The sequence below is a fragment of the Alligator sinensis genome, unplaced genomic scaffold, assembly GCF_000455745.1.
Source record: "Alligator sinensis unplaced genomic scaffold, ASM45574v1 scaffold402_1, whole genome shotgun sequence".
NCBI lineage: Eukaryota > Metazoa > Chordata > Crocodylia > Alligatoridae > Alligator > Alligator sinensis.
Genome location: NW_005842089.1, coordinates 2,321,051 through 2,336,590, shown reverse-complemented (window position 1 = coordinate 2,336,590; position 15,540 = coordinate 2,321,051). Strand labels below are relative to the sequence as shown.

General features: G+C 48.6%; 1 pseudogene; it reads left to right on the top strand.

Moving 5' to 3' along the window:
* Positions 1–977: 977 nt before the first annotated feature.
* On the top strand, positions 978–14,634 carry LOC102373723 (annotated as a pseudogene).
* Positions 14,635–15,540: the final 906 nt, after the last annotated feature.

The window sequence follows — 15,540 nt, the reverse complement described above, 5'->3', positions numbered from 1 at the left end:
GGCTTGCACTGGAGGGTAAGTCGGGGCAAGATGCCATGCCAGGTCAGGCAGAACACCCTCTCCACCACGTGGCCCTTGAGATGCTGGTTTGTGGATCCTAGCCAAAACCTGGCCAATTCCTGGCAGCTAACTAGAAGCCCTTTGCTGAGTGCTGTGAGCTACTCACAGCAGCAGTGCTTTTTAGTCCACGCATTTTAAGACCTGAATGCAATCACCCTCTATATTACCACACTAAATCACCAGAGTCATGACTTTTCTCTTTCTGAAGATGGTTTCCTTGTACTGCTCCTTATGTTCAGGTGATTGGAACGCATTGCTGCAGAAAAGGGAATTTGTCCTTAACTTACAAGGGCCCAGCCGTTGTTCTGGATCGCGGGTGATTGATATTAGCCATGTCGATAGGACTGATGACTCAAGAGAAGTCATGCTCCTGGTTTCCTTCTGTCTTCTGATGGGTCACCTACTCGCCTGTGGACTATTAGCCTGGATCAATGGAGCTATTCCAACACAAGTCCATTGTGCACGAAGGGAAACATTTCTCCATTCAGACCAAGAAGGCCTTATACTAAGCGAAATCATATTCTACCTGGTGCCCATCACTTCCTACCTCGTGCCTGCGCCAACGCACTTTCTTTCCTAGGGAAACTTGGCTTTGCTGGCAATTGCTGTCCTGCAAATTGGAGAAGAGGAGAAGGAAAGCTAAAATATGAACTGGCTTCTTACTGCCACGTCGGAGAAATCATGGGGACTATTAGCAGAGGTTATTGGAAAATCAAAGGGTTTGTGTGGGGAGATGGAGTGCAGCCAGCCTGGACAGAGATATTTACTGCTCTGCCGGCAGCGTTATACACTCTCAAATGGCTTGTTCCTCAAAATTGAGCACTGGCTAATTCGCTTTCTTCTCTGTAACTGGGAACTCAAATCTCCTCACTGAATTAAGCCATATGTAATTGCTGTGGGGCCTGGAGGAGCCTAGCATGAAGTGGAAAGCCAGAAGTGGAAAGCTCTCAGGGTATGGTATTTCAGTACTTATGAGCAAAAGGATCTTATGTGAACAATAGAAATCCAGATTTTTTTTTTTCTTTTATAGGGGGAAAGAAAGTAGAGATCAGGGTCACGTATAGTGCGTTCTTGGCCCGAAAAATTTCCTACCAGCCCTGGCAGTCTGCAAGCAGCTCATTTGTGCCAGGAAAGCATCCAGCTCCTCCTACTGAGCCGCGTGACCCACAACACCATTTTCAGTAAAACTCTGTGACCTGAAAAACTTTTAAAGACGGGTGCGCTTCATGCTGGGAAATTGGCTCCTTCAGAGCTGGCAGGAAGACGAGAGGGATTTCCTTCCAAATTTATCCTTAGAAACATGAATGCCGCTCCTAACATTTCTGATGCTCTTCCTACTCTAAGTAGGAGCCGATGTCTCTTACCTGTATCAGACGATGAAGCTAAGATCTGAGCTTTTCCCCCAGCCCCAAAATGGGCCAAATAGGACTGAAACCCACTCTGAGTGGGGCACTATGTGCAAGGGAAAAGCGCTCCAGCTAGCATGCTTTCCACTTGTAGAGGGAGCTGGACTAAGACTGTCTCACTAGATGCCTTTGCTGGCATAGCCAGGTCTCTCAGGAAGGCGGGTGTTATCCGGTGTAGTTGTGCCAGCCGAAGCCCATTTTCAATACAGTTTTCCAGCACAACGGCACTGCTGCCACTGCTGTTTGTGTTGCTTTGGGGAGCTGGCATGAGCTGCACTGGCAGGAGTGCAACTCGCTGGGTAAATGGTGTCCCTGCTGGGCACGCTTCACTGGGCTCAGCGTACTAGTGTCCACGCTGCCAGCCAACCCTTCTATTGAGACATAGCCTAAGCAATGCCCAGTCTTATCCCGGAGGCCAGCTCCTGCCGTTAACCAAGCCAGCGTGTTCAGCTTGGGGGCCTGGAGCAGGGCCCCGGACGAGATCTGAGGATACAGAGGTCTGCAGAGCTCCACCAAAACTATGTACTCAAGAGAAGAAGTTTAAATAAATACGAGTAGCAATTTAACCTAGGTGTAAAAATTAAGTTTCAAAGGGTGCGTCTACACGAGATGCTAATTGTGCAGTAGCCTAATAACACTGCTCAGTAGCGTGCCGGGCAACACCTGTGTTAATATGCTACTGCGCAGTTAGCATCCCAAAAACCTGTGTGCCGGTGTTACTGCGCAGTAGTGAGAGTTACAGCGCATTGATTTAGTACTTGGTTATCCAAGTACTCAACTTCTTGCGCAGTAACTACAGTGCGTTAATGAACATGTAGACGCGCCCAGTGAGCACTGATCTACATGGCCCGGATGGGCTATTCACAAGGACTGTAGCGCAAGTCCGAAGAGTGAAGATTTTGAGGTGATTCTTATACTCAGTATCCTCAGATTTTTAAATTTTTATATTATTTATACCTGCTTTCCTGGCTCAGCTCAGTTTCCTGGTTCCAATTGCTGAAAACTCTAGACATGTACTTAGTAGGTTATTTTACCAGTAATATGAATATAACCTCTGTCTAATTGAGTTACTGAGAGTACCTTGCCTATCGCCAAGCCAAAATGCTTATTTTTAATCACCTATGCAAACTCTATCTGCCCTAAACATAGATTTAGTTGGTATAAAACCACTACTTGACTTTAAGTAACCCTGAGCTGGTGTCTCTTAACCTCTCTTTCTTTTGCCTTTTCACCTCTTCTCCCCTATGATGTTTTCTTGCCCATTCATTTCCTTTGCCTCTTCTCTTAATCTGGCCTAACAGATGTCAGTAAAGGCTATAATACATGACCATTAAGCATCTTATGTCCTACTATAGCCATAAGAGTGGGGCAGTATGTGCAAGCCTACACATGAAAGCCCTGCAAGTCATTAACTGGGCCTCTGGTTACCTGGCAGCTACAGGATCTGGCCATACCAGCTCTTTAAGAAGCTGTGCATTCCCGGGCCGACACCTCTGCCGTTCATTGGGATGCATCTTGAAAACCAGAAAGCGAGTGACAAAAAATGTATGCTCTGCTAATTCTTTGTGCTGTGAGCTGGTTTGGATGATAATGGCTTTTCAGTAACCTGGCATCCTGGGAGGGAGAGTGTGTGGGTGCAAACAAAAATAACTTTTGAAATGTTTCCAAGTAAAACACACTTGGAAGTGGTTCAACAGGGGAAGGTCCCAGCTGGAGGAAACACGCATACGGGCTCTGTGGCAACTCCTAGCTGGTTGCAAAACTGCCATGGATGCCTGGCTCTCTGCTGCAGGGATTCTGGCTCCAGTCCTGCTTCCCTCTATCTCTCCTCTCTCCTTTTCACGGATGCAGAGGGATAGGAATTGGGGCCGAACAGTTCTGCATGCTACAGCCGCTCCCTGGCTCTGCAACCTCCAGCCCAAATCATCTCTGCCTCTCAGCTCCCCCTCTGACCCATGTCCACCCTGCTCTTCTTCCCTCCCACGTGAAGATCCTCCTGCATGCCCTGTGCACACATAACAGGAGCTCTTGCAGGGGGTTCGACCAGAGTGCTTTGAGAAGTACGGCAAAATATGGGGTTGAGTTTCCCACTGAATAAAACTCCCAGTTTGGGGCGCATGCAGGGAACCCCCAAACAGATACATTGCTGCCCTTTCCAAGGGATGGTTGCTGAACATAGCTTCTCTGTCTCCAACCAAGACCCCGTCCTGGCATTGCTCCCAGCTTCCCTGCACTTGCAGCGGGCTTTCCAGGATGGGAAGATCGTAAAGACGGCAGCTCAGCTTCTTTTGAATTTTGCAGCTCTGCCATTTCCCGGGAAACTGTGGCAACAGGAGCACAAGTCCAGGCAGCCCTGAGAGCAGCCCTGAGAGCACTGAATGAAGGAGGAAGCAAAAACTGCCCCACCCTGGTCTTGGCACCAGGTTTCTCACAAGGGGCTTCCCCAACCCTTACACCTGCAGGTAATCGCATATCAGATCAGTGTGGCCCAGACATATTGTCTCCGCTCCAGGTGAGCTCTCCTGGTCAGGGGAGGCATTACTCCTTTGACAGCCTAACAGCACCCCCCGCCCCCAAATAGCAATCCTGACTGCTGGGTTGCAAAGAAGCTGGGCTCAGAGTGAGCTCCAGGTAGGCTGGACGATCCAGCATTAGCTGGATAGACTTTTATCTCATCCCTCAGCCCCTCAGGGCAGGAGCTACCTTCCAACCTGGCTCTCTTCTTCAGGCACAATGCCAGCTTTGTGCTGGTAGGAACGCAGGGTCTCCTCACATTGCCCCTGGGAGCCTCAGACGGCGGGGGGATTGTTGCACGTACGGCTGGAAAGTTTAATGAAACCCACCCAAAGAACCTATCTGCCTAATGAAACCCACGGCAGGCAAGCTTCTTTGGGTAGATGTGACAGCTTTTAATAGACCAACGGAGCAGTTGTGGGGGTGGGGGGAAAAGTTCTTTGCAAGCTTTCAGACACAAGCACCCTTCTTCAAGCATGGGGAGTCTCTGCTGTTCTGAGATAGCTTATGAAACCCAAAATGTTTTTAAGAGAGACTTGTGAAGCCTGAAGCCCCCACCCCTAGTGCCAGCCTCCCCTGCCCTTCAGCTCAGCCCCTAGTTTTTAATGTTCTTCAGCCAATCTCAGTTGAAACACAGATTCAGAGGTCATTCTTCCCCTCTCTCTGTTTGTCTGAGGCACCGTGCAGAGAAATCCATTTACCCCACATTTAAACTAATCTGACTAGCTGTATTATCACCAGGTAGCAATGACAGAAACAAAGAGTGCTTGGACAGCACAAACACGGTGAATCAATGCAATGATAATCAGTATGCCTCCTGCCTAAATGCACCCTGCTTGGGAAACTCGGATCTCAACAATGCAGGCATTTGCTGGATGTGCCCAGATGTCAGCGCCGTCCCTCCACCCCCATCTCTCCTGTGCAACGTATCATACCAACAGTGTCAGCTTCTGATCTCTGACACCGCTTCTGCAAGAGGGGTGTGATGCTGCTTAAATCTGGGTGTGTACGTGGTATCAGGATCAACAAGGCAGAGAGCCTGAATCCAGAAACTATAATAGACTTTATTGAAAATAATAGCAACAGACAACCTTGTACTAGGGTGTGCTGCTGCCCACGGCCCCAGCTAGTGCACACACTGTGAGGGTTCCCCCACGTGCCTTCTCGAACAGGCGAATATTACAATTTGCAGAGCTTGAGCAGCTACTCGTACATTGGGCACCAGCCAATTAATATGCATGCATATTTATTGATCACCAAATCAAGGCACACCTGCTCTGCATAACAGCAAGCAAAGGACTAATTGTGAGTTTGTCTTTTGCCCAGGAATGTTGATGGCAAACAGCTCATGGTGGCTATTATGGACACAGCAGTCATCAAAACCATCCTGGTGAAAGATCCCACGCCCTCTTTACCAATCGCAGGGTAGGTGTCTGGGCTGTCCCATGAGATCTGAGAGAGTGCCCATGTACGAGAAAGGCAAAGTTTCTCCTAGTGCAGCCTCTGAACAGACCATTGGCAGATGCACTCTGTGATCTCTGAGTGCCCTGTGCCTCAGTTTACCCAGCTACAAGGGAAGCTGCTGTATAGCAGCCTCAGTTTGAAAGTACTGTAGACTTGTGCATCCTTCAACCATCCTCAGCCTCTGCTTCTACATTTATAGCGGCTGAAAGACCGGTGTCTGCGATCCATTTTCAGGGTCACCAGATTGGTTGAAGTCCTAAGGGAGTGCCCTGTTTAACCAGGTGCCTTTACTGTATTCGTCCTATTTAGGACTCTGGTTTCAATGGTGTTCTGGGCTGTGCCATTACGAGAGCTAGAGATGAGCAGGGGAGGAGGATTTGCACTGTGGTCTTTCTGACATTCACCAGCAGAAGGCGAAAGGAGGTAAAATGAGTGGTTCCAGCCTTAAAAGACAGTGGGGCTTGGTGGCTTAGAACAGGCCTGTTTGCCAGGAGTGTGTCTATCGAGGCTCCCATCCATGCCTACTCTCCCACCATGTGATGGCTTGCCACGTTGGGTGATGGAGGAGATCTCCCCTGTTCTCCTCCTCGTCGGGGTATTCTCGGTGGGCAGTCAGTTGAGCAATGGTTTTACACGCTGGGGCCTGGAAGCTCATTTCCCTGGAGCCCGTTGTTGATCTGAGCCGTCATCTTGCCAACCCGTCTTCAGAAAGAGCGATGGGACACTGGGCTGATCTGAAGCCCTGCATTGATGCCCCTTCCCGCTCCTCAAGGCAGACAGTTGATGGCTATTAGCTGATAATTAGCAGACAGCAATGCCAAACTGCCTGGCAGTGTGTGCCCCTGCTTAATGGACGGGAAGGAGTCTGCAGTGCCTTCTGCTTCATTTTGCATTTCAGATGTTACCCATCATTAATTGCTATGCAGAGACATTAATGAAAATGGTGCAGAAGAAAGTGGCTAATGAGGAGTCCATGGACATGAAGAAGTGAGTCCCCGGGGGCAGCAGGACTGTGCCCATTGCGTGGGTGGGGAGCGAGTCTCGGAGGTGTGTAAGCCAACTGTTTGGTGTAGTTTTGGCAGCCCTGGACTTACCGCCGAGTTGCAGAGTTTGCAGTTCCACTCAGCAAAACCGTCACGTGGGCACAGCCATGTGCTCCCTTTCGTTTGACATGCTTGTGGACATTCAGAGGCTTCCACGATATGACCCAGGCCGCCACACAGATACTACACGTCGTCTGTAAGGTGTTCACTTCTCTCTCCCCTGCTCAGGCCAGGCCAAAATGTAACTAGGATGACTCTGGTTTTGTCCCCTGACAAGCTGTTGGGTGGATTTTTTTTGGAAACGGAGAAAATCGAGGCCATCCCAAAATCCCAACAAAGTACAGACATGGATGCAACAGTTTGGGGTCAGATCCCTAGTGCCTTGTAGAGATGAGAGGTGTTTCCTTGGCTGTGCTGATGGAAATCAGTGCACAATTGTTGCCAGTCTGAATGACAGTTCAGCTGTATCCATCCGACTGTGCAGTGCGATGGACTTAGAAAGTGTCACTATGTGGACTGAAGGCAATTTAGATCTGGAAGGACCTGAGATGGGACAGGATGGGACCCAAGCTGTGTAAGGAGTCCCAACCAAGGAGTCAGGCATTCACAGGTACTGAGTCCATTCACAGGGGAAAAGTCTCTCTGCCCAGGGTGCTCCCTGAGAGAACTGTATAAATACCGTGCCAGTGAGGTCCTGCCATGCCTCTTCTCCCCTCTCTCCTCAGCATCTTTAGAGCCTACCTCAGGGGTGGCCAAAATGCGGCCCGCGGGCTAGATGCGGCCCACCAGGCCTTTCTTTCCAGCCCGCGGGGACCCTAAAAAATTTAGAAAATTAATATTTATCTGCCCCTGGCTGCCCGGCATACGGCCCTCGATGGCTTGCCAAAACTCAGTAAGCGGCCGTCCGCCTGAAATAATTGCACACCCCTGGTATAGATGCAACAACCAGCACGTCATTCACTGTGAACATTGACTGCATGAACAACCCAAAGGATCCTTTTAGAGCCCGAATCAAGAGGTTCCTCCAGTCCAAATTCTTTAGCCCATTGCTTGTGTTAGTAGATATGAGGCTCCCGCACGCCTAAGCTCTCAGCCCCCTAGCATGGTGCATTAGGGGCTGATCTACACGGTGTTCTTGTACCCTCATTTCCCATTAATGAAGGGTCCCCTTTCTCCTTTCAGGAGGCGTCCAGCATCCTCTCACAGGACGAGGTCCTAAAATAGGTTCCTAAAGATACTAACAGAAAAGTCATGGCAAGGACCCCTTATGGCCAGTGCAGTGCTGTGGTGCCTATCTGTGCAATGCCCCTCCGGATGCAGCGATGAGGTGGAAGACACTTATCTCTTCTACATGAATGCAAATGTGGTGAGCATAGTTGACCATGAAGAGTTACAGAAGTCAGGAGATTCTCAGGTGAAGTTCTCTTCCCTCTACGCTATTCTGCTCTTGGGGAGTCAAACTGGGTGCAGGTAACGGTGGGGTCATTAGTTGTAGCCAACTCCAGAAGTGGAGTGATTTCCCCGCTGTATTTGTTGTACTCCCCTGACTGTGCACCCTCTTTTGCTGTGCCCTCATGCTCATGAGTCTCTGAAAACCTCTTTGCTGAGCTGCAGCCTGCTTGTGGCTCAAACAACTATTTTGTTGCTCTCCTTTTCAGTAGTGTCCTCCTTCCTTGCCCCTATTCTGAATAAAAATAAGCGCGACCCTGATGCCCTCCGGGTTGTGGCATTCTTCCTTGATGTCTTCAAGAATATAAAAGAGCAACGGCAAAAGAACAGAAACACGGTCAGTCCAGCTCACGTGCCTTCCCCTTTCTGCAGGCTCTTTGCTCTGCACAGAAGGAAACCAAACACATTTCTTGAGGATGTGACATACTCTTTGTTTAAACCCTTTTTACAGGAAACTATAGAAACAAAATTTGACCCCAGCAGACTTCCTGCCTATGGCAGGGGGGCTGGATTCAATGATTCGTGAGGTCCCTTCCAGCCCCTAATGTCTATGAAATCTATGAACACACAGGAATTGCATGTTGTTGGAGTTGTTATATCTTTCCGAAGGAAATAAGGTAGAACAAGTCTTATAAATTGCTGCCCCTGCTCTCAGTGTAATGATTGTATATATAAAAGTAACATTCATTAATATTCAGAGATTCTAGTGAGAGACTCTGGTTAATGATTTTTGTCCTCTTTGTAAGCCGGGAACGCAATCCATATTGGTGCTGAACCTGTTTGATCAGCTTTCATGCCTCTGCCGCTGTCTTTCTGTCTCCGGGACTGAGTAGATTTCTTGCAGCTCATGATTGACTCTCGGAGCCCAGATGACAGCTCCAAACCTAAAGAGGAGAAGCACTCATATAAATATAAGACTGTAGGTCCCTTCTCCTCCCAACAGCTAGCTGCAATGCCCTTTGCAAGGTCTGGGAAAGGGGATGGATTAGTGTCAGGGTGAACAGAAACCTCCTCCAGCTAATTTTGGGTCTTGTGGAACTGGGAGTTGTGGTCTGGATTTTCCCCAAAAGAAGAGACTGGGAAATAGGAGCTGGATTTTGTCCAGGGGCTGAACATCTATATTCCTGGCTGGTGGCAGGAGAAGCAGAATCCTCAGCACTCATGAAATACCCGGCTGGAAATGAGGCGTGCGCATAAAGCAGCATAGCCCTCTAATGGGTAAATGCCTTGCAAATTCCTTTCAAGAGTTCAGGCAAAGGACTCAGGCCCCTAGCCAGGGATACGAGAGAGGCAAAGGACCCTCAGGAAAGGTTCATACGTGCTTATTTGTTGTACTGTCAGACTGTAGAAAACAAGCTGCGCAAACCCACCTGGGCGTATCCTGTATATATTTTACTTTGCCATTCTTCCCTACCTGTTATTTCTTGTCTTAAACTGAGATGTTTTGGACAGGGATGGTGTCTTGCGATGTGTCAATACAGTGTCTGGTACTGTGGGGTTACCCTCTGATGGCTTCTTTGGCACAATGGCCATAGAAGTGTTATCTCATTTATTACTATGTGGGAGAGCCGGCCATGTGCATAGCACTTCACAAGCCGGGTCGTGCCACTCCTGGCACCAAGAAGCTTATAGCTTTCTCTGCAGCATAAAGGATGCCTCCGGCATCTGCCCGTCTGTAGGTATCTCTATTATGTTCTCCTGCTTTACCCTTCACCGTAGAGCAGCAGTGGAGTTCCTTAGGCCCGCAGTTAACACACCCTCTCCACCTAGTCCTTGAGACTGCTGTGCTGCAGCAGATCGTCTCACGGGGTCTGGTTTTAGTCCCATGCACAGCGGGGTGACTCGGTTGATTTGAATGGTGTCACTCCAGATTCACAGCAGTGCCGGACCCGCTGTTTGCCATCACTACGCGTTGGACTCTGGGGGACGTTCTGCCGTTGAAATTACACAGCCAACACGGAAACTGCACTGAATTGAGGCCTGAACTCTCCTTTGATCTGGGCAGGGATCTGCAAAGGTCCTAGGCCGCTGTGCCTTGTGGGTGACCTACTGCATTCTTCGGGTTTCCCCCTTTCTCTGTGTGTGTACGCCTGTCTCCGGCCCCGACTGACCTTGAAGCTTTGGTACCGGCCGTCATCTTTGTTTTTGCTGGTTATGAGACCACCAGCACCACCCTCAAATTCCTCTCCTCTAACTTGGCCACTCACCCTGATGTGCAGCAGGAGGAGATCGATGCTGCTCTTCCCAACGAGGTAAGAAAAGGGGAGGATTTGGGTATCTGCGTACCAGCAGAAGTGCTCCGCTCAAAGCTCCTGCTCCAACCCTGGGTGCGTTACAGTGCAGCGTTTAAGGAAGCTGGGCTCGAAACTACTGCCTCTACTGCAACATGCAGATCTGTTTCAGGTTGCCTATAGGCAGCAAGGTGAGCCCTGAGAGAGCTTCCTATGGACCTGAAAATCCATTCCCCTCTGCCATACTCTCCCAAGGCCATATCCACCTACAAGGCTGTCAAGCAGATGGAGTATCTTGATATGGTGGTGAATGAATCCATCAAACTCTTCCCCCCAATGTGGGTGGCTGGAGAGAGGCTGCAAGAAAACCATTGTGACAAATGAAGCAACCTTTCCAAAAGGGACTGTCACCATGACCCAAGCCTACGTGCTGCATCGTGGTTCAGAGCTCTGGCCAGAGCCAGACGAGTTCAGGCCTGAGAGGTAAGGGCCAGGAAGGGGAAAGAAACACACTTGCCAGCTTCATCCTGAAGCCTGCGAGTGGAAACAGCAACAATAGTGGGGAAAGTGTGATTACAACATTTAAATGAGGCGTTTATCATTGTCTGACATCTAGTCCCAGCATTACCGTGCAGGGAGTTTTATGATCTACATCCATAAACTGTGCATGGAATTTAATTAACTGTATTGAAGAAAATGACAGTGAGACCAGCTCCCAGCAGCTGAAAGACTGAGGGGTTTATGGCTAGATATTAAAACAAGAGCCATTGGGTGATTGGCACAATGCCATGCAAATCATCAGCAGAAGGGCAAAGACATGTAGGAAATAAAATTTAATTTTCCAATTCTAGTTAAGAAACAATCCCTGCTCAGATTTTGCTGTCAAGTGAGACCTGGAGAAATGAGGCCAGAGACTGAGATGGAGCAAAAGTTTAGGAAAAGATAGGAAGAATTAGCATCTCTCTTCATTTCTCTCTTTGGAACCAGGTTCAGCAAAGAGAGCAGAGACCCCTATACCTTCCTGCCCTTTGGAGCTGGCCCCAGGAGCTGTGTTGGATTGAGGTTTGATCTCCTCAGCCTGAAAGTGGCCTTGGTTGTCCTGGTGTAAAACTTGTCCTTCAGAACTTGCAAAGACACCCAGGTGAGAGCCCACATTGATGGGTGTACCATTGGTCTTGCTGGTCTAGTCTCGTGGAGATAGTCCCGTGTGATCGTTTTCACTTCTGTCTCAGAATAATTAGGGCAGTGTCTTCTACACACATGAAATCCCTTCTCCCAGTAAATCCACAGGCTTGTCGTCTCTGTAGCACTGAATCCTTTTGCAGGCTTGGTTTTTTTCTTCACCCTGATAGAAAGCTTTCCCTGTGGATTAGAGACATGTTGGAATAAATGGAGTTAAGTGCCTTATGTAATTGCAAATTGGCTCAACACATGTTCCTGCCACATTCTTTAAACCTCGTAGTAAATTAATTTAATATTGGTAAAAAGAGTGAGAACAATGTCTCTTGAGTCAGAAGGCTTCTGCTTATCCAGTGAATGGATGCATTTTGGGCAGGGGCAGTGCAAACTTTCCCACACCTCCTTGCTGATCTGCCTGGCTCCGGGGTTAAAACGGCCCCTCTCAAAAGGGGGCGAAGGTACTTCAGCTTTGATAACTCATTCAGTTCTTGTACTCCTGGCAGAGGGCATGTTTTAGTGTAGGTGCACCTATCAGCTAGGAAAATGCTTTAAAATGCAAAACTCAATAGCACATAAGCGGTCATCAGAGGAGAGTAAATTTTTTTTAGGCATTGATACTCAAAACAGTGACCCCAGTGATTTGAACTGAGCAGAGGCATAGCTGGGTCATTTTGTGTCCTGGGCAGTAGTGACTTATGGGACAGTGGCCAAGCCAACAGCGGTTGTGGTGATACCAGGCTGGCAGTGGTAGAGGCTGCTATTTTTGTGCCCCCCTCCTAAGTTGGAGCCTGGGGCTTTTTCCTTGCTCATCCCCTCTAGTTACGCTACTGGAACTGAGTACGTGATCTGGGGACAGACAACCTCCATAGAAGAGGCACCTTCTGTAAGACACCTCCTCCTTCTATCAGGACGTCTTTGGTCTTACGTGGGATCAGCTTCAGCTCTTCTTCCACAAACCGATGGAAGGCAGCATTGAGAGAGCTGGAAAGTGGTACTGTTTGCATTTGTCATAAAATAAACACGTTGGCTGAAATTGTGTGTCAAATAGTCCCTGTTGCAAGCTCTGTCTGTAGCGGCCTTGGAAGAAGTCGGTGGGAGGCATCTCTTTCCTTTCCTGTGTAGAGAGTTGCAGTTTAGAGATTCTACATTTGCCTTCTGTGAATGCTCTACCACATGCATAGGTAGGCAAAGCTCTTTGAGTAGATGTAATATCGTTTATTAGACCGACTGAGTAGTTGGAAAAAAGTTCTTAGCAAGCTTTTGGGCATAGTCACTCTTCTTCAGGCATGGGGAGTCTCTGCTGGTCTTACCTGGGATCAGCTTCAGCAGAGACCCGCAGAGACTCCCGATGCCCGAAGAAAGGTGACTGCGCCTGAAAGCTTGCTAAGAACTTTTTTCCAACTACTCAGTTGGTCTAATAAAAGTTATCGCGTCTACTCGAAGAACCTTGCCTGCCTACGTCCTTAGACCAACACAGCTTAGACCAAAAACAGCTACAACATTCCTGTTACATGTGATGCTTCTACGAGCATGCTTGTTCAAGAGTTGGGTTTCTTGGAGAATATGAACCCAGTGGCCAGGGACATGCTCAAAGAAGATGTATTTTAAAAATCAAACAAACACTCACAGGTTTTATTCCTTTACCAAGAAGTGCTGTGTTTTAATTTCTACTGCCCTGAGCTGCAACTCGGCTGCTAACCCTTCAATTCGTCCCATTGCTTCTTTCTGGGTGTGTGCAGAAGTTACGGTTTTCACACAATGAGGCCCCTGAAAGTGCTCTGTAGCCATAACACAAAAAACATTCACAGCTGCAAAGCACTTTTAAAATGGCTGATTGCATGAAAATGTAACCCTCGTCTGATATAGTATCAGACAGGGGCACGATAAGGTAGAGCGCCGCTGTCTGATACTATATCGGACCCTGCAAGGGTTAATTTTGGGCGATTCTTTCTGCATGCTATGCGGCTTTGCAGGGATCGGCTGGTGCTTGCACGGGTGAGCACTGGCCCTGCCCCACCCCTGGGGCTGTCACAGAGAGGAGACAGAAAACCTCTGTCTCCTCCCTGCACCGCTGGGCTGGGGAGTGGGGGAAGAGAGCCCCCCGACCTTGTGTGCACCACCCCGGCTACCTCTGTCAAGCTGCCATGTGAGCAACTCGACAGTGAGAGAGACTGCCACGCCTGGAGCTGGGGGAGGAGGGAAACAGAGCCCCCTGCCTACCTTGTGGGCCCAGCCCAGTTCCCCCCAGGACCCCAGCTGGTCAGGCCTGCGAGGCAGGGGGCTCGTCCCTCTCCCCACCCCTCCGCTCCCCACCGCAGCTCCACATGCAGCAGTCTCTGCCACTGTCAAGAAGTTTGGTTGGGGGGTGGGGGGAAGGGAGCCCCTTTGCTATGTGAGCCTGGCCTGGCTCTCCACAAGATCCCAGCAGGGATAATTGTGGAGGGCCACATGGCAGGGGGGGCTCTGCCCCCCACCCATTCCTCCAGCCAGTGCTGGAGGAATTGTCAGCTAGTGGAGATGGACAAGGCTGGGAGAGAGTTTCCTGGGAGGCTGCTGGAGCACCCTCCACTTGCTGATTTGGGCCAGTGCAGGCAAGATCTGAGCCCCAGCCCCCATCCCCAACAGGCAAATACCTGTTGGGTTCAGTTCAATGACGCTCTAACTCGTGGTGCTTTGTGTACAGCACCATAGTCAGAGGACCTCCCCAACAGGATGCCTGAACTTCTGTACACAACCTTTGTTACACTAAACAATACCTCTCCCTCTTTACTATTAATGCCCTTCAGCTATTAGCAAACTACAGTAATTGTTTATCCATCCTAAATTGATTTAACCCTGAAGTCTTTAATCATGCGTCCAGCTCCCTGATCAGTTTTGTAGCTCTCCTCTAAGCTTTTCCCAATTTGTCAATATTTTCCTGGTGAGATGGGAGCTAGGATCAGAGAAGCTGTTGGCTCTGCTGCTGTGGGGAATTAGTTGCTGTATTTTGTCCTTCACACTAGAGCAATAGCAGGGTAGTTTGTTAGAGTGGACTTGTAAGGAAGGTCAGAAAATAAATGAAAGCGAGAGACACAAGGCATGCACAAGTGCTTTTCAGGACTTCCGTCAGGATACAGTGCTAGACATCATGTCTGCTGTGTCTCTTCCTATATTCATTGACTTGTTATTTATTTCTCTCTACTCATGGTAAAAATCCCTATGGTGCTGGAATCAAAGGGTTTCATGCATCCCAAGAAGCCCATCATCCTGAAGATGGTCCCCAAAACCAGCATTCAGCCAGAAGAGTAAAAGACAGTGTAGCAAAGGTTTCTACCCGATGTTCCTTACACCCTGTTCCAGTTGCATGAGAAGAGGAGACACGTAACACTATATGAGATGCATTGGTGCCAGGTGTCTTCACAAAGGGTTGCCCTAATTCCTAGGATCTGGAGAAGCACTTTGTCTCATGACTAGCACCCTTTCAGCTAAGCAGAGGTCAGGATGCCTCTGAGAGACCAGTGACGCTGTTAGACTTGGATGCTTTCAGATGCATTTTGCAGATTAACCTCTTCTCAGCTCCTTTATTCAGACATTGGCAGTCTCTTCTGAAAGTTTAATTTAAATCAAGGGTAGGGAGGCAAATTGCCCACATACAAAGGGAATTACTCATTGTATTCCCATTCCTACCCCTTCATAGGATGAACCTATTTGTCTTTTGCTTCTATATATGCAGGCATGAGGTATTAGCTATGGCTTTTTTCCTGGGCCATGTGATGTTTCACTGTTGTGACCCCATATGTGGTAGTCATTATGCCGTTGCAGGAAATAATATCCATGGCCAGTTTCTGGAATGGACTTGTACAAACTTACACAGATATCTTCTGATTTGATGTGAGTTTTATAATGACATGGTCATGATTCAGATGGCTGCAGAGTTGAATGTGGAGCCTAGGGATAAGCAATTGTCACTAATGGTCAGTGATTTGTGGAGTGGGAGTGAAGTGTACTGCAGGTTCTCTCTGATTGCTTGCTTATTTTATCTCTCTGGGTCTCCAATGATCTCCTGAGGGAGGGATAATTTTTGCATAGATATCAGTCTGGGTATGGGGCTTTTCCATTTTTTTTCCTGTTTCATTCCCTTCTGTAAGATTGGCTAGGTCAAGTATAGACAGTCAAAAAGCCCAAGGCTGAATCGATTCAATCTTCTCAGTTTAG